Here is a 22379-nt window from a genome sequence, read left to right on the forward strand (position 1 = left end):
AGGCAGTGTAGTGGGGGACTCCGCGTGTGTAGCACTTTTTTCGGTTGTATCCGACGTCGCTGGGTGGCAATCCCACTTTCCCTGCAGACAGCTGCTCGGGAATATGCTCGGGAAGCACGGACGTCATCGGACGTCCGCCCCCAACAAATGCAACTAACAAAATGAGAACAACAACTAAAAAAGTGGTAGGTTGTTCGACTACCACGCGGGCGGCCCGGCTTCGATTCCCGGCCGATGCATCGTTTTGCTGTTCTCGCTATAGTGCTGCCGCGCCGATTGCTCGCTTGAGGTGCGCCAGCCTCAGGAATGTATAGCAGGATTCGCTGTGAGAAGAACCAAACATGCAGCACGCAAGAGACCCTACTTGGACGGCCGCGTGCTGTTACTGAACTCCAGCGTCGGCCTGGCCCTACAGGCCGCTGTGTTCAGGTGCCGCAAGGGCGATGTACTGTAACCTCAGGCAGTGCTGCTTTCCGTCGTTAAAAAAGCTGCGGCAGCAGTTTACTCTAGCAAGTCGGGAAAGCACGCGTAGCGACACAACAGATTCCTGAGAAAGCGCAAACTGTCTATCTCTAATATGTGAGACTTACCAAGATTCCTGGGATGATGGTTGCAACGAGCCTCGGTAGCGCAGTAGGTAGCGCGTAAGTCTCATAATCTTAAGGTCGTGAGTTCGATCCTCACCCGGGGCATTTAATTTGCTGTACATCACGGCTGAATTAACGGCGTTGCTATTGCTAGCGAACGAACTTAATTGTCGTTTGTTATCCACAAGGAGTCCACGCCTCAGCGTCACAATGTTTACTTCCAATTATGGCAAGGTACAACTTTGATCATTCTCCTCCCCTGTTATGAGTGAAATATGATGCAAACAGCAATGAATAGACAGTTTCGAGCTGTGCGCCATGCCAGTCTGCACGCGCAAAAATGCTCGCAAACAGAGAACAACACTGAGTCCGGATTGAGCACGAAATGCGAGAAGAGAGGGAGTAAATCTCACGTTTCTCGAGCAAATCCGGTGTGGTCTAGTGGCTAGGATACCTGGCTTTCACCCAGGAGGCCCGGGTTCGATTCCCGGTACCGGAAGGGAAGTTTTTGCGCACACGACCCTCCATCTTTTGGCCTTCCAACCTTCGTTTGTCGCCCTCCTTCCGGAGCTTCAACCGAACGTAATCGGGGGAAGCAGGCACAGGATGCAATTACTGTCAGCACCGGGATATAGGGAGAAGAGGCACTGGTCCGCTGTTGGGGTGCTACCAGCGTCAGTGGGAAGTCGGTGAAGTCGCCAGTTGCGCCAGAAGCCAGCAATTACCGTAGTACGCCTACACACGCGTTCCAGTTATTCACATTGCTTGCAGTCGCTCCATGCACAACAAGCGTGAGCCCGGATAGCTCAGTCGGTAGAGCATTAGGCTTTTAACCTAAGTGTCCAGGGTTCGAATCCCTGTTCGGGCGAAGATTTTAACGCTTCCGTAATGGCTCGTCTCGTAGCGCTGGTAGCCCTGCCGTAATCAGTGCACCGAGTTCGTTTCCTGTCAACATTCTGCGCAGACCGGTTGCATTTTTCACGATTCGAGGGAAGCTTTAGCTACGAGCAGTCGTGGCCGAGTGGTTAAGGCGTCTGACTAGAAATCAGATTCCCTGTGGGAGCGTAGGTTCGAGTCCTACCGACTGCGTCGGTTTTTTTATTTTTTGTTTCAGAAGAGAGAGCAGAAAATTTCGCAGTTTGCCTGTCGTTTTGGTACCTCGCTACACCTCACCTCTCACAGTCGTTTATAGCGCCTGTCCTTTTGATAAGGGCGAATTCCAAGCGTCAGCTTTCGCGTCAGCCGAGCAAAGTCGGGACAAGTCGGGACATACTACAGGATGGCCTGCGTGGAGCGACGACGGAAAGAAAACGTTAATTCAACAGCACGTGGCTCACATACTCATACGCATAGATTTGCGCCCGTTGCGGTGGCCGGGAATCGAACGCGGCTCAACTGCTCGGAAGGCAACTATGCTCACCATTACACTACCACCGCACAGCCGCTGCTCGCAACGCCGCGCTGTGTCGGCTTCCCGCCCGCCGGCAGTGGCCCACGGTGATAGTAGCTGTAGACGCTTTACGAGGTAGGAGGGTGCATTCGGGCAGCGCCTCCACGCACGCTGCGTCTTTGGGCAAGGCTCGTCGCCGCGGCCGCAACGTTACTCACACAATAGTGACGAGCGGTCGCTTTGAGGCAGTGTAGTGGGGGACTCCGCGTGTGTAGCACTTTTTTCGGTTGTATCCGACGTCGCTGGGTGGCAATCCCACTTTCCCTGCAGACAGCTGCTCGGGAATATGCTCGGGAAGCACGGACGTCATCGGACGTCCGCCCCCAACAAATGCAACTAACAAAATGAGAACAACAACTAAAAAAGTGGTAGGTTGTTCGACTACCACGCGGGCGGCCCGGCTTCGATTCCCGGCCGATGCATCGTTTTGCTGTTCTCGCTATAGTGCTGCCGCGCCGATTGCTCGCTTGAGGTGCGCCAGCCTCAGGAATGTATAGCAGGATTCGCTGTGAGAAGAACCAAACATGCAGCACGCAAGAGACCCTACTTGGACGGCCGCGTGCTGTTACTGACCTCCAGCGTCGGCCTGGCCCTACAGGCCGCTGTGTTCAGGTGCCGCAAGGGCGATGTACTGTAACCTCAGGCAGTGCTGCTTTCCGTCGTTAAAAAAGCTGCGGCAGCAGTTTACTCTAGCAAGTCGGGAAAGCACGCGTAGCGACACAACAGATTCCTGAGAAAGCGCAAACTGTCTATCTCTAATATGTGAGACTTACCAAGATTCCTGGGATGATGGTTGCAACGAGCCTCGGTAGCGCAGTAGGTAGCGCGTAAGTCTCATAATCTTAAGGTCGTGAGTTCGATCCTCACCCGGGGCATTTAATTTGCTGTACATCACGGCTGAATTAACGGCGTTGCTATTGCTAGCGAACGAACTTAATTGTCGTTTGTTATCCACAAGGAGTCCACGCCTCAGCGTCACAATGTTTACTTCCAATTATGGCAAGGTACAACTTTGATCATTCTCCTCCCCTGTTATGAGTGAAATATGATGCAAACAGCAATGAATAGACAGTTTCGAGCTGTGCGCCATGCCAGTCTGCACGCGCAAAAATGCTCGCAAACAGAGAACAACACTGAGTCCGGATTGAGCACGAAATGCGAGAAGAGAGGGAGTAAATCTCACGTTTCTCGAGCAAATCCGGTGTGGTCTAGTGGCTAGGATACCTGGCTTTCACCCAGGAGGCCCGGGTTCGATTCCCGGTACCGGAAGGGAAGTTTTTGCGCACACGACCCTCCATCTTTTGGCCTTCCAACCTTCGTTTGTCGCCCTCCTTCCGGAGCTTCAACCGAACGTAATCGGGGGAAGCAGGCACAGGATGCAATTACTGTCAGCACCGGGATATAGGGAGAAGAGGCACTGGTCCGCTGTTGGGGTGCTACCAGCGTCAGTGGGAAGTCGGTGAAGTCGCCAGTTGCGCCAGAAGCCAGCAATTACCGTAGTACGCCTACACACGCGTTCCAGTTATTCACATTGCTTGCAGTCGCTCCATGCACAACAAGCGTGAGCCCGGATAGCTCAGTCGGTAGAGCATTAGGCTTTTAACCTAAGTGTCCAGGGTTCGAATCCCTGTTCGGGCGAAGATTTTAACGCTTCCGTAATGGCTCGTCTCGTAGCGCTGGTAGCCCTGCCGTAATCAGTGCACCGAGTTCGTTTCCTGTCAACATTCTGCGCAGACCGGTTGCATTTTTCACGATTCGAGGGAAGCTTTAGCTACGAGCAGTCGTGGCCGAGTGGTTAAGGCGTCTGACTAGAAATCAGATTCCCTGTGGGAGCGTAGGTTCGAGTCCTACCGACTGCGTCGGTTTTTTTATTTTTTGTTTCAGAAGAGAGAGCAGAAAATTTCGCAGTTTGCCTGTCGTTTTGGTACCTCGCTACACCTCACCTCTCACAGTCGTTTATAGCGCCTGTCCTTTTGATAAGGGCGAATTCCAAGCGTCAGCTTTCGCGTCAGCCGAGCAAAGTCGGGACAAGTCGGGACATACTACAGGATGGCCTGCGTGGAGCGACGACGGAAAGAAAACGTTAATTCAACAGCACGTGGCTCACATACTCATACGCATAGATTTGCGCCCGTTGCGGTGGCCGGGAATCGAACGCGGCTCAACTGCTCGGAAGGCAACTATGCTCACCATTACACTACCACCGCACAGCCGCTGCTCGCAACGCCGCGCTGTGTCGGCTTCCCGCCCGCCGGCAGTGGCCCACGGTGATAGTAGCTGTAGACGCTTTACGAGGTAGGAGGGTGCATTCGGGCAGCGCCTCCACGCACGCTGCGTCTTTGGGCAAGGCTCGTCGCCGCGGCCGCAACGTTACTCACACAATAGTGACGAGCGGTCGCTTTGAGGCAGTGTAGTGGGGGACTCCGCGTGTGTAGCACTTTTTTCGGTTGTATCCGACGTCGCTGGGTGGCAATCCCACTTTCCCTGCAGACAGCTGCTCGGGAATATGCTCGGGAAGCACGGACGTCATCGGACGTCCGCCCCCAACAAATGCAACTAACAAAATGAGAACAACAACTAAAAAAGTGGTAGGTTGTTCGACTACCACGCGGGCGGCCCGGCTTCGATTCCCGGCCGATGCATCGTTTTGCTGTTCTCGCTATAGTGCTGCCGCGCCGATTGCTCGCTTGAGGTGCGCCAGCCTCAGGAATGTATAGCAGGATTCGCTGTGAGAAGAACCAAACATGCAGCACGCAAGAGACCCTACTTGGACGGCCGCGTGCTGTTACTGAACTCCAGCGTCGGCCTGGCCCTACAGGCCGCTGTGTTCAGGTGCCGCAAGGGCGATGTACTGTAACCTCAGGCAGTGCTGCTTTCCGTCGTTAAAAAAGCTGCGGCAGCAGTTTACTCTAGCAAGTCGGGAAAGCACGCGTAGCGACACAACAGATTCCTGAGAAAGCGCAAACTGTCTATCTCTAATATGTGAGACTTACCAAGATTCCTGGGATGATGGTTGCAACGAGCCTCGGTAGCGCAGTAGGTAGCGCGTAAGTCTCATAATCTTAAGGTCGTGAGTTCGATCCTCACCCGGGGCATTTAATTTGCTGTACATCACGGCTGAATTAACGGCGTTGCTATTGCTAGCGAACGAACTTAATTGTCGTTTGTTATCCACAAGGAGTCCACGCCTCAGCGTCACAATGTTTACTTCCAATTATGGCAAGGTACAACTTTGATCATTCTCCTCCCCTGTTATGAGTGAAATATGATGCAAACAGCAATGAATAGACAGTTTCGAGCTGTGCGCCATGCCAGTCTGCACGCGCAAAAATGCTCGCAAACAGAGAACAACACTGAGTCCGGATTGAGCACGAAATGCGAGAAGAGAGGGAGTAAATCTCACGTTTCTCGAGCAAATCCGGTGTGGTCTAGTGGCTAGGATACCTGGCTTTCACCCAGGAGGCCCGGGTTCGATTCCCGGTACCGGAAGGGAAGTTTTTGCGCACACGACCCTCCATCTTTTGGCCTTCCAACCTTCGTTTGTCGCCCTCCTTCCGGAGCTTCAACCGAACGTAATCGGGGGAAGCAGGCACAGGATGCAATTACTGTCAGCACCGGGATAAAGGGAGAAGAGGCACTGGTCCGCTGTTGGGGTGCTACCAGCGTCAGTGGGAAGTCGGTGAAGTCGCCAGTTGCGCCAGAAGCCAGCAATTACCGTAGTACGCCTACACACGCGTTCCAGTTATTCACATTGCTTGCAGTCGCTCCATGCACAACAAGCGTGAGCCCGGATAGCTCAGTCGGTAGAGCATTAGGCTTTTAACCTAAGGGTCCAGGGTTCGAATCCCTGTTCGGGCGAAGATTTTAACGCTTCCGTAATGGCTCGTCTCGTAGCGCTGGTAGCCCTGCCGTAATCAGTGCACCGAGTTCGTTTCCTGTCAACATTCTGCGCAGACCGGTTGCATTTTTCACGATTCGAGGGAAGCTTTAGCTACGAGCAGTCGTGGCCGAGTGGTTAAGGCGTCTGACTAGAAATCAGATTCCCTCTGGGAGCGTAGGTTCGAGTCCTACCGACTGCGTCGGTTTTTTTTATTTTTTGTTTCAGAAGAGAGAGCAGAAAATTTCGCAGTTTGCCTGTCGTTTTGGTACCTCGCTACACCTCACCTCTCACAGTCGTTTATAGCGCCTGTCCTTTTGATAAGGGCGAATTCCAAGCGTCAGCTTTCGCGTCAGCCGAGCAAAGTCGGGACAAGTCGGGACATACTACAGGATGGCCTGCGTGGAGCGACGACGGAAAGAAAACGTTAATTCAACAGCACGTGGCTCACGTACTCATACGCATAGATTTGCGCCCGTTGCGGTGGCCGGGAATCGAACGCGGCTCAACTGCTCGGAAGGCAACTATGCTCACCATTACACTACCACCGCACAGCCGCTGCTCGCAACGCCGCGCTGTGTCGGCTTCCCGCCCGCCGGCAGTGGCCCACGGTGATAGTAGCTGTAGGCGCTTTACGAGGTAGGAGGGTGCATTCGGGCAGCGCCTCCACGCACGCTGCGTCTTTGGGCAAGGCTCGTCGCCGCGGCCGCAACGTTACTCACGCAATAGTGACGAGCGGTCGCTTTGAGGCAGTGTAGTGGGGGACTCCGCGTGTGTAGCACTTTTTTCGGTTGTATCCGACGTCGCTGGGTGGCAATCCCACTTTCCCTGCAGACAGCTGCTCGGGAATATGCTCGGGAAGCACGGACGTCATCGGACGTCCGCCCCCAACAAATGCAACTAACAAAATGAGAACAACAACTAAAAAAGTGGTAGGTTGTTCGACTACCACGCGGGCGGCCCGGCTTCGATTCCCGGCCGATGCATCGTTTTGCTGTTCTCGCTATAGTGCTGCCGCGCCGATTGCTCGCTTGAGGTGCGCCAGCCTCAGGAATGTATAGCAGGATTCGCTGTGAGAAGAACCAAACATGCAGCACGCAAGAGACCCTACTTGGACGGCCGCGTGCTGTTACTGAACTCCAGCGTCGGCCTGGCCCTACAGGCCGCTGTGTTCAGGTGCCGCAAGGGCGATGTACTGTAACCTCAGGCAGTGCTGCTTTCCGTCGTTAAAAAAGCTGCGGCAGCAGTTTACTCTAGCAAGTCGGGAAAGCACGCGTAGCGACACAACAGATTCCTGAGAAAGCGCAAACTGTCTATCTCTAATATGTGAGACTTACCAAGATTCCTGGGATGATGGTTGCAACGAGCCTCGGTAGCGCAGTAGGTAGCGCGTAAGTCTCATAATCTTAAGGTCGTGAGTTCGATCCTCACCCGGGGCATTTAATTTGCTGTACATCACGGCTGAATTAACGGCGTTGCTATTGCTAGCGAACGAACTTAATTGTCGTTTGTTATCCACAAGGAGTCCACGCCTCAGCGTCACAATGTTTACTTCCAATTATGGCAAGGTACAACTTTGATCATTCTCCTCCCCTGTTATGAGTGAAATATGATGCAAACAGCAATGAATAGACAGTTTCGAGCTGTGCGCCATGCCAGTCTGCACGCGCAAAAATGCTCGCAAACAGAGAACAACACTGAGTCCGGATTGAGCACGAAATGCGAGAAGAGAGGGAGTAAATCTCACGTTTCTCGAGCAAATCCGGTGTGGTCTAGTGGCTAGGATACCTGGCTTTCACCCAGGAGGCCCGGGTTCGATTCCCGGTACCGGAAGGGAAGTTTTTGCGCACACGACCCTCCATCTTTTGGCCTTCCAACCTTCGTTTGTCGCCCACCTTCCGGAGCTTCAACCGAACGTAATCGGGGGAAGCAGGCACAGGATGCAATTACTGTCAGCACCGGGATAAAGGGAGAAGAGGCACTGGTCCGCTGTTGGGGTGCTACCAGCGTCAGTGGGAAGTCGGTGAAGTCGCCAGTTGCGCCAGAAGCCAGCAATTACCGTAGTACGCCTACACACGCGTTCCAGTTATTCACATTGCTTGCAGTCGCTCCATGCACAACAAGCGTGAGCCCGGATAGCTCAGTCGGTAGAGCATTAGGCTTTTAACCTAAGGGTCCAGGGTTCGAATCCCTGTTCGGGCGAAGATTTTAACGCTTCCGTAATGGCTCGTCTCGTAGCGCTGGTAGCCCTGCCGTAATCAGTGCACCGAGTTCGTTTCCTGTCAACATTCTGCGCAGACCGGTTGCATTTTTCACGATTCGAGGGAAGCTTTAGCTACGAGCAGTCGTGGCCGAGTGGTTAAAGCGTCTGACTAGAAATCAGATTCCCTCTGGGAGCGTAGGTTCGAGTCCTACCGACTGCGTCGGTTTTTTTTATTTTTTGTTTCAGAAGAGAGAGCAGAAAATTTCGCAGTTTGCCTGTCGTTTTGGTACCTCGCTACACCTCACCTCTCACAGTCGTTTATAGCGCCTGTCCTTTTGATAAGGGCGAATTCCAAGCGTCAGCTTTCGCGTCAGCCGAGCAAAGTCGGGACAAGTCGGGACATACTACAGGATGGCCTGCGTGGAGCGACGACGGAAAGAAAACGTTAATTCAACAGCACGTGGCTCACGTACTCATACGCATAGATTTGCGCCCGTTGCGGTGGCCGGGAATCGAACGCGGCTCAACTGCTCGGAAGGCAACTATGCTCACCATTACACTACCACCGCACAGCCGCTGCTCGCAACGCCGCGCTGTGTCGGCTTCCCGCCCGCCGGCAGTGGCCCACGGTGATAGTAGCTGTAGGCGCTTTACGAGGTAGGAGGGTGCATTCGGGCAGCGCCTCCACGCACGCTGCGTCTTTGGGCAAGGCTCGTCGCCGCGGCCGCAACGTTACTCACGCAATAGTGACGAGCGGTCGCTTTGAGGCAGTGTAGTGGGGGACTCCGCGTGTGTAGCACTTTTTTCGGTTGTATCCGACGTCGCTGGGTGGCAATCCCACTTTCCCTGCAGACAGCTGCTCGGGAATATGCTCGGGAAGCACGGACGTCATCGGACGTCCGCCCCCAACAAATGCAACTAACAAAATGAGAACAACAACTAAAAAAGTGGTAGGTTGTTCGACTACCACGCGGGCGGCCCGGCTTCGATTCCCGGCCGATGCATCGTTTTGCTGTTCTCGCTATAGTGCTGCCGCGCCGATTGCTCGCTTGAGGTGCGCCAGCCTCAGGAATGTATAGCAGGATTCGCTGTGAGAAGAACCAAACATGCAGCACGCAAGAGACCCTACTTGGACGGCCGCGTGCTGTTACTGAACTCCAGCGTCGGCCTGGCCCTACAGGCCGCTGTGTTCAGGTGCCGCAAGGGCGATGTACTGTAACCTCAGGCAGTGCTGCTTTCCGTCGTTAAAAAAGCTGCGGCAGCAGTTTACTCTAGCAAGTCGGGAAAGCACGCGTAGCGACACAACAGATTCCTGAGAAAGCGCAAACTGTCTATCTCTAATATGTGAGACTTACCAAGATTCCTGGGATGCTGGTTGCAACGAGCCTCGGTAGCGCAGTAGGTAGCGCGTAAGTCTCATAATCTTAAGGTCGTGAGTTCGATCCTCACCCGGGGCATTTAATTTGCTGTACATCACGGCTGAATTAACGGCGTTGCTATTGCTAGCGAACGAACTTAATTGTCGTTTGTTATCCACAAGGAGTCCACGCCTCAGCGTCACAATGTTTACTTCCAATTATGGCAAGGTACAACTTTGATCATTCTCCTCCCCTGTTATGAGTGAAATATGATGCAAACAGCAATGAATAGACAGTTTCGAGCTGTGCGCCATGCCAGTCTGCACGCGCAAAAATGCTCGCAAACAGAGAACAACACTGAGTCCGGATTGAGCACGAAATGCGAGAAGAGAGGGAGTAAATCTCACGTTTCTCGAGCAAATCCGGTGTGGTCTAGTGGCTAGGATACCTGGCTTTCACCCAGGAGGCCCGGGTTCGATTCCCGGTACCGGAAGGGAAGTTTTTGCGCACACGACCCTCCATCTTTTGGCCTTCCAACCTTCGTTTGTCGCCCACCTTCCGGAGCTTCAACCGAACGTAATCGGGGGAAGCAGGCACAGGATGCAATTACTGTCAGCACCGGGATAAAGGGAGAAGAGGCACTGGTCCGCTGTTGGGGTGCTACCAGCGTCAGTGGGAAGTCGGTGAAGTCGCCAGTTGCGCCAGAAGCCAGCAATTACCGTAGTACGCCTACACACGCGTTCCAGTTATTCACATTGCTTGCAGTCGCTCCATGCACAACAAGCGTGAGCCCGGATAGCTCAGTCGGTAGAGCATTAGGCTTTTAACCTAAGGGTCCAGGGTTCGAATCCCTGTTCGGGCGAAGATTTTAACGCTTCCGTAATGGCTCGTCTCGTAGCGCTGGTAGCCCTGCCGTAATCAGTGCACCGAGTTCGTTTCCTGTCAACATTCTGCGCAGACCGGTTGCATTTTTCACGATTCGAGGGAAGCTTTAGCTACGAGCAGTCGTGGCCGAGTGGTTAAAGCGTCTGACTAGAAATCAGATTCCCTCTGGGAGCGTAGGTTCGAGTCCTACCGACTGCGTCGGTTTTTTTTATTTTTTGTTTCAGAAGAGAGAGCAGAAAATTTCGCAGTTTGCCTGTCGTTTTGGTACCTCGCTACACCTCACCTCTCACAGTCGTTTATAGCGCCTGTCCTTTTGATAAGGGCGAATTCCAAGCGTCAGCTTTCGCGTCAGCCGAGCAAAGTCGGGACAAGTCGGGACATACTACAGGATGGCCTGCGTGGAGCGACGACGGAAAGAAAACGTTAATTCAACAGCACGTGGCTCACGTACTCATACGCATAGATTTGCGCCCGTTGCGGTGGCCGGGAATCGAACGCGGCTCAACTGCTCGGAAGGCAACTATGCTCACCATTACACTACCACCGCACAGCCGCTGCTCGCAACGCCGCGCTGTGTCGGCTTCCCGCCCGCCGGCAGTGGCCCACGGTGATAGTAGCTGTAGGCGCTTTACGAGGTAGGAGGGTGCATTCGGGCAGCGCCTCCACGCACGCTGCGTCTTTGGGCAAGGCTCGTCGCCGCGGCCGCAACGTTACTCACGCAATAGTGACGAGCGGTCGCTTTGAGGCAGTGTAGTGGGGGACTCCGCGTGTGTAGCACTTTTTTCGGTTGTATCCGACGTCGCTGGGTGGCAATCCCACTTTCCCTGCAGACAGCTGCTCGGGAATATGCTCGGGAAGCACGGACGTCATCGGACGTCCGCCCCCAACAAATGCAACTAACAAAATGAGAACAACAACTAAAAAAGTGGTAGGTTGTTCGACTACCACGCGGGCGGCCCGGCTTCGATTCCCGGCCGATGCATCGTTTTGCTGTTCTCGCTATAGTGCTGCCGCGCCGATTGCTCGCTTGAGGTGCGCCAGCCTCAGGAATGTATAGCAGGATTCGCTGTGAGAAGAACCAAACATGCAGCACGCAAGAGACCCTACTTGGACGGCCGCGTGCTGTTACTGAACTCCAGCGTCGGCCTGGCCCTACAGGCCGCTGTGTTCAGGTGCCGCAAGGGCGATGTACTGTAACCTCAGGCAGTGCTGCTTTCCGTCGTTAAAAAAGCTGCGGCAGCAGTTTACTCTAGCAAGTCGGGAAAGCACGCGTAGCGACACAACAGATTCCTGAGAAAGCGCAAACTGTCTATCTCTAATATGTGAGACTTACCAAGATTCCTGGGATGATGGTTGCAACGAGCCTCGGTAGCGCAGTAGGTAGCGCGTAAGTCTCATAATCTTAAGGTCGTGAGTTCGATCCTCACCCGGGGCATTTAATTTGCTGTACATCACGGCTGAATTAACGGCGTTGCTATTGCTAGCGAACGAACTTAATTGTCGTTTGTTATCCACAAGGAGTCCACGCCTCAGCGTCACAATGTTTACTTCCAATTATGGCAAGGTACAACTTTGATCATTCTCCTCCCCTGTTATGAGTGAAATATGATGCAAACAGCAATGAATAGACAGTTTCGAGCTGTGCGCCATGCCAGTCTGCACGCGCAAAAATGCTCGCAAACAGAGAACAACACTGAGTCCGGATTGAGCACGAAATGCGAGAAGAGAGGGAGTAAATCTCACGTTTCTCGAGCAAATCCGGTGTGGTCTAGTGGCTAGGATACCTGGCTTTCACCCAGGAGGCCCGGGTTCGATTCCCGGTACCGGAAGGGAAGTTTTTGCGCACACGACCCTCCATCTTTTGGCCTTCCAACCTTCGTTTGTCGCCCACCTTCCGGAGCTTCAACCGAACGTAATCGGGGGAAGCAGGCACAGGATGCAATTACTGTCAGCACCGGGATAAAGGGAGAAGAGGCACTGGTCCGCTGTTGGGGTGCTACCAGCGTCAGTGGGAAGTCGGTGAAGTCGCCAGTTGCGCCAGAAGCCAGCAATTACCGTAGTACGCCTACACACGCGTTCCAGTTATTCACATTGCTTGCAGTCGCTCCATGCACAACAAGCGTGAGCCCGGATAGCTCAGTCGGTAGAGCATTAGGCTTTTAACCTAAGGGTCCAGGGTTCGAATCCCTGTTCGGGCGAAGATTTTAACGCTTCCGTAATGGCTCGTCTCGTAGCGCTGGTAGCCCTGCCGTAATCAGTGCACCGAGTTCGTTTCCTGTCAACATTCTGCGCAGACCGGTTGCATTTTTCACGATTCGAGGGAAGCTTTAGCTACGAGCAGTCGTGGCCGAGTGGTTAAAGCGTCTGACTAGAAATCAGATTCCCTCTGGGAGCGTAGGTTCGAGTCCTACCGACTGCGTCGGTTTTTTTTATTTTTTGTTTCAGAAGAGAGAGCAGAAAATTTCGCAGTTTGCCTGTCGTTTTGGTACCTCGCTACACCTCACCTCTCACAGTCGTTTATAGCGCCTGTCCTTTTGATAAGGGCGAATTCCAAGCGTCAGCTTTCGCGTCAGCCGAGCAAAGTCGGGACAAGTCGGGACATACTACAGGATGGCCTGCGTGGAGCGACGACGGAAAGAAAACGTTAATTCAACAGCACGTGGCTCACGTACTCATACGCATAGATTTGCGCCCGTTGCGGTGGCCGGGAATCGAACGCGGCTCAACTGCTCGGAAGGCAACTATGCTCACCATTACACTACCACCGCACAGCCGCTGCTCGCAACGCCGCGCTGTGTCGGCTTCCCGCCCGCCGGCAGTGGCCCACGGTGATAGTAGCTGTAGGCGCTTTACGAGGTAGGAGGGTGCATTCGGGCAGCGCCTCCACGCACGCTGCGTCTTTGGGCAAGGCTCGTCGCCGCGGCCGCAACGTTACTCACGCAATAGTGACGAGCGGTCGCTTTGAGGCAGTGTAGTGGGGGACTCCGCGTGTGTAGCACTTTTTTCGGTTGTATCCGACGTCGCTGGGTGGCAATCCCACTTTCCCTGCAGACAGCTGCTCGGGAATATGCTCGGGAAGCACGGACGTCATCGGACGTCCGCCCCCAACAAATGCAACTAACAAAATGAGAACAACAACTAAAAAAGTGGTAGGTTGTTCGACTACCACGCGGGCGGCCCGGCTTCGATTCCCGGCCGATGCATCGTTTTGCTGTTCTCGCTATAGTGCTGCCGCGCCGATTGCTCGCTTGAGGTGCGCCAGCCTCAGGAATGTATAGCAGGATTCGCTGTGAGAAGAACCAAACATGCAGCACGCAAGAGACCCTACTTGGACGGCCGCGTGCTGTTACTGAACTCCAGCGTCGGCCTGGCCCTACAGGCCGCTGTGTTCAGGTGCCGCAAGGGCGATGTACTGTAACCTCAGGCAGTGCTGCTTTCCGTCGTTAAAAAAGCTGCGGCAGCAGTTTACTCTAGCAAGTCGGGAAAGCACGCGTAGCGACACAACAGATTCCTGAGAAAGCGCAAACTGTCTATCTCTAATATGTGAGACTTACCAAGATTCCTGGGATGCTGGTTGCAACGAGCCTCGGTAGCGCAGTAGGTAGCGCGTAAGTCTCATAATCTTAAGGTCGTGAGTTCGATCATCACCCGGGGCATTTAATTTGCTGTACATCACGGCTGAATTAACGGCGTTGCTATTGCTAGCGAACGAACTTAATTGTCGTTTGTTATCCACAAGGAGTCCACGCCTCAGCGTCACAATGTTTACTTCCAATTATGGCAAGGTACAACTTTGATCATTCTCCTCCCCTGTTATGAGTGAAATATGATGCAAACAGCAATGAATAGACAGTTTCGAGCTGTGCGCCATGCCAGTCTGCACGCGCAAAAATGCTCGCAAACAGAGAACAACACTGAGTCCGGATTGAGCACGAAATGCGAGAAGAGAGGGAGTAAATCTCACGTTTCTCGAGCAAATCCGGTGTGGTCTAGTGGCTAGGATACCTGGCTTTCACCCAGGAGGCCCGGGTTCGATTCCCGGTACCGGAAGGGAAGTTTTTGCGCACACGACCCTCCATCTTTTGGCCTTCCAACCTTCGTTTGTCGCCCACCTTCCGGAGCTTCAACCGAACGTAATCGGGGGAAGCAGGCACAGGATGCAATTACTGTCAGCACCGGGATAAAGGGAGAAGAGGCACTGGTCCGCTGTTGGGGTGCTACCAGCGTCAGTGGGAAGTCGGTGAAGTCGCCAGTTGCGCCAGAAGCCAGCAATTACCGTAGTACGCCTACACACGCGTTCCAGTTATTCACATTGCTTGCAGTCGCTCCATGCACAACAAGCGTGAGCCCGGATAGCTCAGTCGGTAGAGCATTAGGCTTTTAACCTAAGGGTCCAGGGTTCGAATCCCTGTTCGGGCGAAGATTTTAACGCTTCCGTAATGGCTCGTCTCGTAGCGCTGGTAGCCCTGCCGTAATCAGTGCACCGAGTTCGTTTCCTGTCAACATTCTGCGCAGACCGGTTGCATTTTTCACGATTCGAGGGAAGCTTTAGCTACGAGCAGTCGTGGCCGAGTGGTTAAGGCGTCTGACTAGAAATCAGATTCCCTCTGGGAGCGTAGGTTCGAGTCCTACCGACTGCGTCGGTTTTTTTTATTTTTTGTTTCAGAAGAGAGAGCAGAAAATTTCGCAGTTTGCCTGTCGTTTTGGTACCTCGCTACACCTCACCTCTCACAGTCGTTTATAGCGCCTGTCCTTTTGATAAGGGCGAATTCCAAGCGTCAGCTTTCGCGTCAGCCGAGCAAAGTCGGGACAAGTCGGGACATACTACAGGATGGCCTGCGTGGAGCGACGACGGAAAGAAAACGTTAATTCAACAGCACGTGGCTCACGTACTCATACGCATAGATTTGCGCCCGTTGCGGTGGCCGGGAATCGAACGCGGCTCAACTGCTCGGAAGGCAACTATGCTCACCATTACACTACCACCGCACAGCCGCTGCTCGCAACGCCGCGCTGTGTCGGCTTCCCGCCCGCCGGCAGTGGCCCACGGTGATAGTAGCTGTAGGCGCTTTACGAGGTAGGAGGGTGCATTCGGGCAGCGCCTCCACGCACGCTGCGTCTTTGGGCAAGGCTCGTCGCCGCGGCCGCAACGTTACTCACGCAATAGTGACGAGCGGTCGCTTTGAGGCAGTGTAGTGGGGGACTCCGCGTGTGTAGCACTTTTTTCGGTTGTATCCGACGTCGCTGGGTGGCAATCCCACTTTCCCTGCAGACAGCTGCTCGGGAATATGCTCGGGAAGCACGGACGTCATCGGACGTCCGCCCCCAACAAATGCAACTAACAAAATGAGAACAACAACTAAAAAAGTGGTAGGTTGTTCGACTACCACGCGGGCGGCCCGGCTTCGATTCCCGGCCGATGCATCGTTTTGCTGTTCTCGCTATAGTGCTGCCGCGCCGATTGCTCGCTTGAGGTGCGCCAGCCTCAGGAATGTATAGCAGGATTCGCTGTGAGAAGAACCAAACATGCAGCACGCAAGAGACCCTACTTGGACGGCCGCGTGCTGTTACTGAACTCCAGCGTCGGCCTGGCCCTACAGGCCGCTGTGTTCAGGTGCCGCAAGGGCGATGTACTGTAACCTCAGGCAGTGCTGCTTTCCGTCGTTAAAAAAGCTGCGGCAGCAGTTTACTCTAGCAAGTCGGGAAAGCACGCGTAGCGACACAACAGATTCCTGAGAAAGCGCAAACTGTCTATCTCTAATATGTGAGACTTACCAAGATTCCTGGGATGCTGGTTGCAACGAGCCTCGGTAGCGCAGTAGGTAGCGCGTAAGTCTCATAATCTTAAGGTCGTGAGTTCGATCCTCACCCGGGGCATTTAATTTGCTGTACATCACGGCTGAATTAACGGCGTTGCTATTGCTAGCGAACGAACTTAATTGTCGTTTGTTATCCACAAGGAGTCCACGCCTCAGCGTCACAATGTTTACTTCCAATTATGGCAAGGTACAACTTTGATCATTCTCCTCCCCTGTTATGAGTGAAATATGATGCAAACAGCAATGAATAGACAGTTTCGAGCTGTGCGCCATGCCAGTCTGCACGCGCAAAAATGCTCGCAAACAGAGAACAACACTGAGTCCGGATTGAGCACGAAATGCGAGAAGAGAGGGAGTAAATCTCACGTTTCTCGAGCAAATCCGGTGTGGTCTAGTGGCTAGGATACCTGGCTTTCACCCAGGAGGCCCGGGTTCGATTCCCGGTACCGGAAGGGAAGTTTTTGCGCACACGACCCTCCATCTTTTGGCCTTCCAACCTTCGTTTGTCGCCCACCTTCCGGAGCTTCAACCGAACGTAATCGGGGGAAGCAGGCACAGGATGCAATTACTGTCAGCACCGGGATAAAGGGAGAAGAGGCACTGGTCCGCTGTTGGGGTGCTACCAGCGTCAGTGGGAAGTCGGTGAAGTCGCCAGTTGCGCCAGAAGCCAGCAATTACCGTAGTACGCCTACACACGCGTTCCAGTTATTCACATTGCTTGCAGTCGCTCCATGCACAACAAGCGTGAGCCCGGATAGCTCAGTCGGTAGAGCATTAGGCTTTTAACCTAAGGGTCCAGGGTTCGAATCCCTGTTCGGGCGAAGATTTTAACGCTTCCGTAATGGCTCGTCTCGTAGCGCTGGTAGCCCTGCCGTAATCAGTGCACCGAGTTCGTTTCCTGTCAACATTCTGCGCAGACCGGTTGCATTTTTCACGATTCGAGGGAAGCTTTAGCTACGAGCAGTCGTGGCCGAGTGGTTAAGGCGTCTGACTAGAAATCAGATTCCCTCCTGGGAGCGTAGGTTCGAGTCCCTACCGACTGCGTCGGTTTTTTTTATTTTTTGTTTCAGAAGAGAGAGCAGAAAATTTCGCAGTTTGCCTGTCGTTTTGGTACCTCGCTACACCTCACCTCTCACAGTCGTTTATAAGCGCCTGTCCTTTTGATAAGGGCGAATTCCAAGCGTCAGCTTTCGCGTCAGCCGAGCAAAGTCGGGACAAGTCGGGACATACTACAGGATGGCCTGCGTGGAGCGACGACGGAAAGAAAACGTTAATTCAACAGCACGTGGCTCACGTACTCATACGCATAGATTTGCGCCCGTTGCGGTGGCCGGGAATCGAACGCGGCTCAACTGCTCGGAAGGCAACTATGCTCACCATTACACTACCACCGCACAGCCGCTGCTCGCAACGCCGCGCTGTGTCGGCTTCCCGCCCGCCGGCAGGTGGCCCACGGTGATAGTAGCTGTAGGCGCTTTACGAGGTAGGAGGGTGCATTCGGGCAGCGCCTCCACGCACGCTGCGTCTTTGGGCAAGGCTCGTCGCCGCGGCCGCAACGTTACTCACGCAATAGTGACGAGCGGTCGCTTTGAGGCAGTGTAGTGGGGGACTCCGCGTGTGTAGCACTTTTTTCGGTTGTATCCGACGTCGCTGGGTGGCAATCCCACTTTCCCTGCAGACAGCTGCTCGGGAATATGCTCGGGAAGCACGGACGTCATCGGACGTCCGCCCCCAACAAATGCAACTAACAAAATGAGAACAACAACTAAAAAAGTGGTAGGTTGTTCGACTACCACGCGGGCGGCCCGGGCTTCGATTCCCGGCGATGCATCGTTTTGCTGTTCTCGCTATAGTGCTGCCGCGCCGATTGCTCGCTTGAGGTGCGCCAGCCTCAGGAATGTATAGCAGGATTCGCTGTGAGAAGAACCAAACATGCAGCACGCAAGAGACCCTACTTGGACGGCCGCGTGCTGTTACTGAACTCCAGCGTCGGCCTGGCCCTACAGGCCGCTGTGTTCAGGTGCCGCAAGGGCGATGTACTGTAACCTCAGGCAGTGCTGCTTTCCGTCGTTAAAAAAAGCTGCGGCAGCAGTTTACTCTAGCAAGTCGGGAAAGCACGCGTAGCGACACAACAGATTCCTGAGAAAGCGCAAACTGTCTATCTCTAATATGTGAGACTTACCAAGATTCCTGGGATGCTGGTTGCAACGAGCCTCGGTAGCGCAGTAGGTAGCGCGTAAGTCTCATAATCTTAAGGTCGTGAGTTCGATCCTCACCCGGGGCATTTAATTTGCTGTACATCACGGCTGAATTAACGGCGTTGCTATTGCTAGCGAACGAACTTAATTGTCGTTTGTTATCCACAAGGAGTCCACGCCTCAGCGTCACAATGTTTACTTCCAATTATGGCAAGGTACAACTTTGATCATTCTCCTCCCCTGTTATGAGTGAAATATGATGCAAACAGCAATGAATAGAACAGTTTCGAGCTGTGCGCCATGCAGTCTGCACGCGCAAAAATGCTCGCAAACAGAGAACAACACTGAGTCCGGATTGAGCACGAAATGCGAGAAGAGAGGGAGTAAATCTCACGTTTCTCGAGCAAATCCGGTGTGGTCTAGTGGCTAGGATACCTGGCTTTCACCCCAGGAGGCCCGGGTTCGATTCCCGGTACCGGAAGGGAAGTTTTTGCGCACACGACCCTCCATCTTTTGGCCTTCCAACCTTCGTTTGTCGCCCACCTTCCGGAGCTTCAACCGACGTAATCGGGGGAAGCAGGCACAGATGCAATTACTGTCAGCACCGGGATAAAGGGAGAAGAGGCACTGGTCCGCTGTTGGGGTGCTACCAGCGTCAGTGGGAAGTCGGTGAAGTCGCCAGTTGCGCCAGAAGCCAGCAATTACCGTAGTACGCCTACACACGCGTTCCAGTTATTCACATTGCTTGCAGTCGCTCCATGCACAACAAGCGTGAGCCCGGATAGCTCAGTCGGTAGAGCATTAGGCTTTTAACCTAAGGGTCCAGGGTTCGAATCCCTGTTCGGGCGAAGATTTTAACGCTTCCGTAATGGCTCGTCTCGTAGCGCTGGTAGCCCTGCCGTAATCAGTGCACCGAGTTCGTTTCCTGTCAACATTCTGCGCAGACCGGTTGCATTTTTCACGATTCGAGGGAAGCTTTAGCTACGAGCAGTCGTGGCCGAGTGGTTAAGGCGTCTGACTAGAAATCAGATTCCCTCTGGAGCGTAGGTTCGAGTCCTACCGACTGCGTCGGTTTTTTTTATTTTTTGTTTCAGAAGAGAGAGCAGAAAATTTCGCAGTTTGCCTGTCGTTTTGGTACCTCGCTACACCTCACCTCTCACAGTCGTTTATAGCGCCTGTCCTTTGATAAGGGCGAATTCCAAGCGTCAGCTTTCGCGTCAGCCGAGCAAAGTCGGGACAAGTCGGGACATACTACAGGATGGCCTGCGTGGAGCGACGACGGAAGAAAACGTTAATTCAACAGCACGTGGCTCACGTACTCATACGCATAGATTTGCGCCCGTTGCGGTGGCCGGGAATCGAACGCGGCTCAACTGCTCGGAAGGCAACTATGCTCACCATTACCTACCACCGCACAGCCGCTGCTCGCAACGCCGCGCTGGTGTCGGCTTCCCGCCCGCCGGCAGTGGCCACGGTGATAGTAGCTGTAGGCGCTTTACGAGGTAGGAGGGTGCATTCGGGCAGCGCCTCCACGCACGCTGCGTCTTTGGGCAAGGCTCGTCGCCGCGGCCGCAACGTTACTCACGCAATAGTGACGAGCGGTCGCTTTGAGGCAGTGTAGTGGGGGACTCCGCGTGTGTAGCACTTTTTTCGGTTGTATCCGACGTCGCTGGGTGGCAATCCCACTTTCCCTGCAGACAGCTGCTCGGGAATATGCTCGGGAAGCACGGACGTCATCGGACGTCCGCCCCCAACAAATGCAACTAACAAAATGAGAACAACAACTAAAAAAGTGTAGGTTTGTTCGACTACCACGCGGGCGGCCCGGCTTCGATTCCCGGCCGATGCATCGTTTTGCTGTTCTCGCTATAGTGCTGCCGCGCCGATTGCTCGCTTGAGGTGCGCCAGCCTCAGGAATGTATAGCAGGATTCGCTGTGAGAAGAACCAAACATGCAGCACGCAAGAGACCCTACTTGGACGGCCGCGTGCTGTTACTGAACTCCAGCGTCGGCCTGGCCTACAGGCCGCTGTGTTCAGGTGCCGCAAGGCGATGTACTGTAACCTCAGGCAGTGCTGCTTTCCGTCGTTAAAAAAGCTGCGGCAGCAGTTTACTCTAGCAAGTCGGGAAAGCACGCGTAGCGACACAACAGATTCCTGAGAAAGCGCAAACTGTCTATCTCTAATATGTGAGACTTACCAAGATTCCTGGGATGCTGGTTGCAACGAGCCTCGGTAGCGCAGTAGGTAGCGCGTAAGTCTCATAATCTTAAGGTCGTGAGTTCGAGCCTCACCCGGGGCATTTAATTTGCTGTACATCACGGCTGAATTAACGGCGTTGCTATTGCTAGCGAACGAACTTAATTGTCGTTTGTTATCCACAAGGAGTCCACGCCTCAGCGTCCACAATGTTTACTTCCAATTATGGCAAGGTACAACTTTGATCATTCTCCTCCCCCTGTTATGAGTGAAATATGATGCAAACAGCAATGAATAGACAGTTTCGAGCTGTGCGCCATGCCAGTCTGCACGCGCAAAAATGCTCGCAAACAGAGAACAACACTGAGTCCGGATTGAGCACCGAAATGCGAGAAGAGAGGGAGTAAATCTCACGTTTCTCGAGCAAATCCGGTGTGGTCTAGTGGCTAGGATACCTGGCTTTCACCCAGGAGGCCCGGGTTCGATTCCCGGTACCGGAAGGGAAGTTTTTGCGCACACGACCCTCCATCTTTTGGCCTTCCAACCTTCGTTTGTCGCCCACCTTCCGGAGCTTCAACCGAACGTAATCGGGGGAAGCAGGCACAGGATGCAATTACTGTCAGCACCGGGATAAAGGGGAGAAGAGGCACTGGTCCGCTGTTGGGGTGCTACCAGCGTCAGTGGGAAGTCGGTGAAGTCGCCAGTTGCGCCAGAAGCCAGCAATTACCGTAGTACGCCTACACACGCGTTCCAGTTATTCACATTGCTTGCAGTCGCTCCATGCACAACAAGCGTGAGCCCGGATAGCTCAGTCGGTAGAGCATTAGGCTTTTAACCTAAGGGTCCAGGGTTCGAATCCCTGTTCGGGCGAAGATTTAACGCTTCCGTAATGGCTCGTCTGTAGCGCTGGTAGCCCTGCCGTAATCAGTGCACCGAGTTCGTTTCCTGTCAACATTCTGCGCAGACCGGTTGCATTTTTCACGATTCGAGGGAAGCTTTAGCTACGAGCAGTCGTGGCCGAGTGGTTAAGGCGTCTGACTAGAAATCAGATTCCCTCTGGGAGCGTAGGTTCGAGTCCTACCGACTGCGTCGGTTTTTTTTATTTTTTGTTTCAGAAGAGAGAGCAGAAAATTTCGCAGTTTGCCTGTCGTTTTGGTACCTCGCTACACCTCACCTCTCACAGTCGTTTATAGCGCCTGTCCTTTTGATAAGGGCGAATTCCAAGCGTCAGCTTTCGCGTCAGCCGAGCAAAGTCGGGACAAGTCGGGACATACTACAGGATGGCCTGCGTGGAGCGACGACGGAAAGAAAACGTTAATTCAACAGCACGTGGCTCACATACTCATACGCATAGATTTGCGCCCGTTGCGGTGGCCGGGAATCGAACGCGGCTCAACTGCTCGGAAGGCAACTATGCTCACCATTACACTACCACCGCACAGCCGCTGCTCGCAACGCCGCGCTGTGTCGGCTTCCCGCCCGCCGGCAGTGGCCCACGGTGATAGTAGCTGTAGGCGCTTTACGAGGTAGGAGGGTGCATTCGGGCAGCGCCTCCACGCACGCTGCGTCTTTGGGCAAGGCTCGTCGCCGCGGCCGCAACGTTACTCACGCAATAGTGACGAGCGGTCGCTTTGAGGCAGTGTAGTGGGGGACTCCGCGTGTGTAGCACTTTTTTCGGTTGTATCCGACGTCGCTGGGTGGCAATCCCACTTTCCCTGCAGACAGCTGCTCGGGAATATGCTCGGGAAGCACGGACGTCATCGGACGTCCGCCCCCAACAAATGCAACTAACAAAATGAGAACAA

At 53.9% G+C, this 22379-nt stretch overlaps 49 non-coding genes across 49 annotated transcripts; 40 read left to right on the top strand and 9 right to left on the bottom strand.

The window, feature by feature from the left end:
- Positions 1-619: 619 nt before the first annotated feature.
- Trnam-cau (transfer RNA methionine (anticodon CAU)) lies at positions 620-692 on the top strand. The gene has a single exon. It is a non-coding gene; the product is annotated as a tRNA-Met (tRNA).
- A 322-nt stretch (positions 693-1014) lies between these two features.
- Positions 1015-1086, top strand: Trnae-uuc (transfer RNA glutamic acid (anticodon UUC)). Its single transcript has one exon. It is a non-coding gene; the product is annotated as a tRNA-Glu (tRNA).
- A 296-nt stretch (positions 1087-1382) lies between these two features.
- Trnak-uuu (transfer RNA lysine (anticodon UUU)) lies at positions 1383-1455 on the top strand. The gene has a single exon. It is a non-coding gene; the product is annotated as a tRNA-Lys (tRNA).
- Positions 1456-1594: 139 nt separating this feature from the next.
- Trnas-aga (transfer RNA serine (anticodon AGA)) lies at positions 1595-1676 on the top strand. Its single transcript has one exon. It is a non-coding gene; the product is annotated as a tRNA-Ser (tRNA).
- Positions 1677-1952: 276 nt separating this feature from the next.
- On the bottom strand, positions 1953-2024 carry Trnag-ucc (transfer RNA glycine (anticodon UCC)). Its single transcript has one exon. It is a non-coding gene; the product is annotated as a tRNA-Gly (tRNA).
- Positions 2025-2839: 815 nt separating this feature from the next.
- Trnam-cau (transfer RNA methionine (anticodon CAU)) lies at positions 2840-2912 on the top strand. Its single transcript has one exon. It is a non-coding gene; the product is annotated as a tRNA-Met (tRNA).
- Positions 2913-3234: 322 nt separating this feature from the next.
- On the top strand, positions 3235-3306 carry Trnae-uuc (transfer RNA glutamic acid (anticodon UUC)). The gene has a single exon. It is a non-coding gene; the product is annotated as a tRNA-Glu (tRNA).
- Positions 3307-3602: 296 nt separating this feature from the next.
- On the top strand, positions 3603-3675 carry Trnak-uuu (transfer RNA lysine (anticodon UUU)). Its single transcript has one exon. It is a non-coding gene; the product is annotated as a tRNA-Lys (tRNA).
- A 139-nt stretch (positions 3676-3814) lies between these two features.
- Trnas-aga (transfer RNA serine (anticodon AGA)) lies at positions 3815-3896 on the top strand. The gene has a single exon. It is a non-coding gene; the product is annotated as a tRNA-Ser (tRNA).
- Positions 3897-4172: 276 nt separating this feature from the next.
- Positions 4173-4244, bottom strand: Trnag-ucc (transfer RNA glycine (anticodon UCC)). Its single transcript has one exon. It is a non-coding gene; the product is annotated as a tRNA-Gly (tRNA).
- An 815-nt stretch (positions 4245-5059) lies between these two features.
- On the top strand, positions 5060-5132 carry Trnam-cau (transfer RNA methionine (anticodon CAU)). Its single transcript has one exon. It is a non-coding gene; the product is annotated as a tRNA-Met (tRNA).
- Positions 5133-5454: 322 nt separating this feature from the next.
- Positions 5455-5526, top strand: Trnae-uuc (transfer RNA glutamic acid (anticodon UUC)). Its single transcript has one exon. It is a non-coding gene; the product is annotated as a tRNA-Glu (tRNA).
- Positions 5527-5822: 296 nt separating this feature from the next.
- Trnak-uuu (transfer RNA lysine (anticodon UUU)) lies at positions 5823-5895 on the top strand. Its single transcript has one exon. It is a non-coding gene; the product is annotated as a tRNA-Lys (tRNA).
- Positions 5896-6034: 139 nt separating this feature from the next.
- Trnas-aga (transfer RNA serine (anticodon AGA)) lies at positions 6035-6116 on the top strand. Its single transcript has one exon. It is a non-coding gene; the product is annotated as a tRNA-Ser (tRNA).
- A 277-nt stretch (positions 6117-6393) lies between these two features.
- Trnag-ucc (transfer RNA glycine (anticodon UCC)) lies at positions 6394-6465 on the bottom strand. Its single transcript has one exon. It is a non-coding gene; the product is annotated as a tRNA-Gly (tRNA).
- An 815-nt stretch (positions 6466-7280) lies between these two features.
- Trnam-cau (transfer RNA methionine (anticodon CAU)) lies at positions 7281-7353 on the top strand. The gene has a single exon. It is a non-coding gene; the product is annotated as a tRNA-Met (tRNA).
- A 322-nt stretch (positions 7354-7675) lies between these two features.
- On the top strand, positions 7676-7747 carry Trnae-uuc (transfer RNA glutamic acid (anticodon UUC)). Its single transcript has one exon. It is a non-coding gene; the product is annotated as a tRNA-Glu (tRNA).
- Positions 7748-8043: 296 nt separating this feature from the next.
- Trnak-uuu (transfer RNA lysine (anticodon UUU)) lies at positions 8044-8116 on the top strand. Its single transcript has one exon. It is a non-coding gene; the product is annotated as a tRNA-Lys (tRNA).
- A 139-nt stretch (positions 8117-8255) lies between these two features.
- Positions 8256-8337, top strand: Trnas-aga (transfer RNA serine (anticodon AGA)). Its single transcript has one exon. It is a non-coding gene; the product is annotated as a tRNA-Ser (tRNA).
- A 277-nt stretch (positions 8338-8614) lies between these two features.
- On the bottom strand, positions 8615-8686 carry Trnag-ucc (transfer RNA glycine (anticodon UCC)). The gene has a single exon. It is a non-coding gene; the product is annotated as a tRNA-Gly (tRNA).
- Positions 8687-9501: 815 nt separating this feature from the next.
- On the top strand, positions 9502-9574 carry Trnam-cau (transfer RNA methionine (anticodon CAU)). Its single transcript has one exon. It is a non-coding gene; the product is annotated as a tRNA-Met (tRNA).
- A 322-nt stretch (positions 9575-9896) lies between these two features.
- Trnae-uuc (transfer RNA glutamic acid (anticodon UUC)) lies at positions 9897-9968 on the top strand. Its single transcript has one exon. It is a non-coding gene; the product is annotated as a tRNA-Glu (tRNA).
- Positions 9969-10264: 296 nt separating this feature from the next.
- Positions 10265-10337, top strand: Trnak-uuu (transfer RNA lysine (anticodon UUU)). Its single transcript has one exon. It is a non-coding gene; the product is annotated as a tRNA-Lys (tRNA).
- Positions 10338-10476: 139 nt separating this feature from the next.
- Trnas-aga (transfer RNA serine (anticodon AGA)) lies at positions 10477-10558 on the top strand. Its single transcript has one exon. It is a non-coding gene; the product is annotated as a tRNA-Ser (tRNA).
- Positions 10559-10835: 277 nt separating this feature from the next.
- Positions 10836-10907, bottom strand: Trnag-ucc (transfer RNA glycine (anticodon UCC)). Its single transcript has one exon. It is a non-coding gene; the product is annotated as a tRNA-Gly (tRNA).
- An 815-nt stretch (positions 10908-11722) lies between these two features.
- Trnam-cau (transfer RNA methionine (anticodon CAU)) lies at positions 11723-11795 on the top strand. Its single transcript has one exon. It is a non-coding gene; the product is annotated as a tRNA-Met (tRNA).
- Positions 11796-12117: 322 nt separating this feature from the next.
- On the top strand, positions 12118-12189 carry Trnae-uuc (transfer RNA glutamic acid (anticodon UUC)). Its single transcript has one exon. It is a non-coding gene; the product is annotated as a tRNA-Glu (tRNA).
- Positions 12190-12485: 296 nt separating this feature from the next.
- Trnak-uuu (transfer RNA lysine (anticodon UUU)) lies at positions 12486-12558 on the top strand. The gene has a single exon. It is a non-coding gene; the product is annotated as a tRNA-Lys (tRNA).
- Positions 12559-12697: 139 nt separating this feature from the next.
- Positions 12698-12779, top strand: Trnas-aga (transfer RNA serine (anticodon AGA)). The gene has a single exon. It is a non-coding gene; the product is annotated as a tRNA-Ser (tRNA).
- A 277-nt stretch (positions 12780-13056) lies between these two features.
- Positions 13057-13128, bottom strand: Trnag-ucc (transfer RNA glycine (anticodon UCC)). Its single transcript has one exon. It is a non-coding gene; the product is annotated as a tRNA-Gly (tRNA).
- Positions 13129-13943: 815 nt separating this feature from the next.
- Trnam-cau (transfer RNA methionine (anticodon CAU)) lies at positions 13944-14016 on the top strand. The gene has a single exon. It is a non-coding gene; the product is annotated as a tRNA-Met (tRNA).
- Positions 14017-14338: 322 nt separating this feature from the next.
- Trnae-uuc (transfer RNA glutamic acid (anticodon UUC)) lies at positions 14339-14410 on the top strand. The gene has a single exon. It is a non-coding gene; the product is annotated as a tRNA-Glu (tRNA).
- A 296-nt stretch (positions 14411-14706) lies between these two features.
- On the top strand, positions 14707-14779 carry Trnak-uuu (transfer RNA lysine (anticodon UUU)). The gene has a single exon. It is a non-coding gene; the product is annotated as a tRNA-Lys (tRNA).
- A 139-nt stretch (positions 14780-14918) lies between these two features.
- Trnas-aga (transfer RNA serine (anticodon AGA)) lies at positions 14919-15000 on the top strand. The gene has a single exon. It is a non-coding gene; the product is annotated as a tRNA-Ser (tRNA).
- A 277-nt stretch (positions 15001-15277) lies between these two features.
- Trnag-ucc (transfer RNA glycine (anticodon UCC)) lies at positions 15278-15349 on the bottom strand. Its single transcript has one exon. It is a non-coding gene; the product is annotated as a tRNA-Gly (tRNA).
- Positions 15350-16164: 815 nt separating this feature from the next.
- Trnam-cau (transfer RNA methionine (anticodon CAU)) lies at positions 16165-16237 on the top strand. The gene has a single exon. It is a non-coding gene; the product is annotated as a tRNA-Met (tRNA).
- A 322-nt stretch (positions 16238-16559) lies between these two features.
- On the top strand, positions 16560-16631 carry Trnae-uuc (transfer RNA glutamic acid (anticodon UUC)). The gene has a single exon. It is a non-coding gene; the product is annotated as a tRNA-Glu (tRNA).
- Positions 16632-16927: 296 nt separating this feature from the next.
- Positions 16928-17000, top strand: Trnak-uuu (transfer RNA lysine (anticodon UUU)). The gene has a single exon. It is a non-coding gene; the product is annotated as a tRNA-Lys (tRNA).
- A 139-nt stretch (positions 17001-17139) lies between these two features.
- Trnas-aga (transfer RNA serine (anticodon AGA)) lies at positions 17140-17223 on the top strand. Its single transcript has one exon. It is a non-coding gene; the product is annotated as a tRNA-Ser (tRNA).
- A 278-nt stretch (positions 17224-17501) lies between these two features.
- Trnag-ucc (transfer RNA glycine (anticodon UCC)) lies at positions 17502-17573 on the bottom strand. The gene has a single exon. It is a non-coding gene; the product is annotated as a tRNA-Gly (tRNA).
- Positions 17574-18390: 817 nt separating this feature from the next.
- Positions 18391-18463, top strand: Trnam-cau (transfer RNA methionine (anticodon CAU)). The gene has a single exon. It is a non-coding gene; the product is annotated as a tRNA-Met (tRNA).
- A 322-nt stretch (positions 18464-18785) lies between these two features.
- On the top strand, positions 18786-18858 carry Trnae-uuc (transfer RNA glutamic acid (anticodon UUC)). Its single transcript has one exon. It is a non-coding gene; the product is annotated as a tRNA-Glu (tRNA).
- Positions 18859-19152: 294 nt separating this feature from the next.
- Trnak-uuu (transfer RNA lysine (anticodon UUU)) lies at positions 19153-19225 on the top strand. Its single transcript has one exon. It is a non-coding gene; the product is annotated as a tRNA-Lys (tRNA).
- A 139-nt stretch (positions 19226-19364) lies between these two features.
- Trnas-aga (transfer RNA serine (anticodon AGA)) lies at positions 19365-19445 on the top strand. Its single transcript has one exon. It is a non-coding gene; the product is annotated as a tRNA-Ser (tRNA).
- A 1159-nt stretch (positions 19446-20604) lies between these two features.
- On the top strand, positions 20605-20677 carry Trnam-cau (transfer RNA methionine (anticodon CAU)). The gene has a single exon. It is a non-coding gene; the product is annotated as a tRNA-Met (tRNA).
- A 325-nt stretch (positions 20678-21002) lies between these two features.
- On the top strand, positions 21003-21074 carry Trnae-uuc (transfer RNA glutamic acid (anticodon UUC)). Its single transcript has one exon. It is a non-coding gene; the product is annotated as a tRNA-Glu (tRNA).
- A 297-nt stretch (positions 21075-21371) lies between these two features.
- On the top strand, positions 21372-21444 carry Trnak-uuu (transfer RNA lysine (anticodon UUU)). Its single transcript has one exon. It is a non-coding gene; the product is annotated as a tRNA-Lys (tRNA).
- A 137-nt stretch (positions 21445-21581) lies between these two features.
- Positions 21582-21663, top strand: Trnas-aga (transfer RNA serine (anticodon AGA)). The gene has a single exon. It is a non-coding gene; the product is annotated as a tRNA-Ser (tRNA).
- Positions 21664-21940: 277 nt separating this feature from the next.
- Trnag-ucc (transfer RNA glycine (anticodon UCC)) lies at positions 21941-22012 on the bottom strand. The gene has a single exon. It is a non-coding gene; the product is annotated as a tRNA-Gly (tRNA).
- Between the last annotated feature and the right edge of the window lie 367 nt (positions 22013-22379).

This window comes from Schistocerca cancellata, unplaced genomic scaffold, assembly GCF_023864275.1.
Source record: "Schistocerca cancellata isolate TAMUIC-IGC-003103 unplaced genomic scaffold, iqSchCanc2.1 HiC_scaffold_411, whole genome shotgun sequence".
NCBI lineage: Eukaryota > Metazoa > Arthropoda > Insecta > Orthoptera > Acrididae > Schistocerca > Schistocerca cancellata.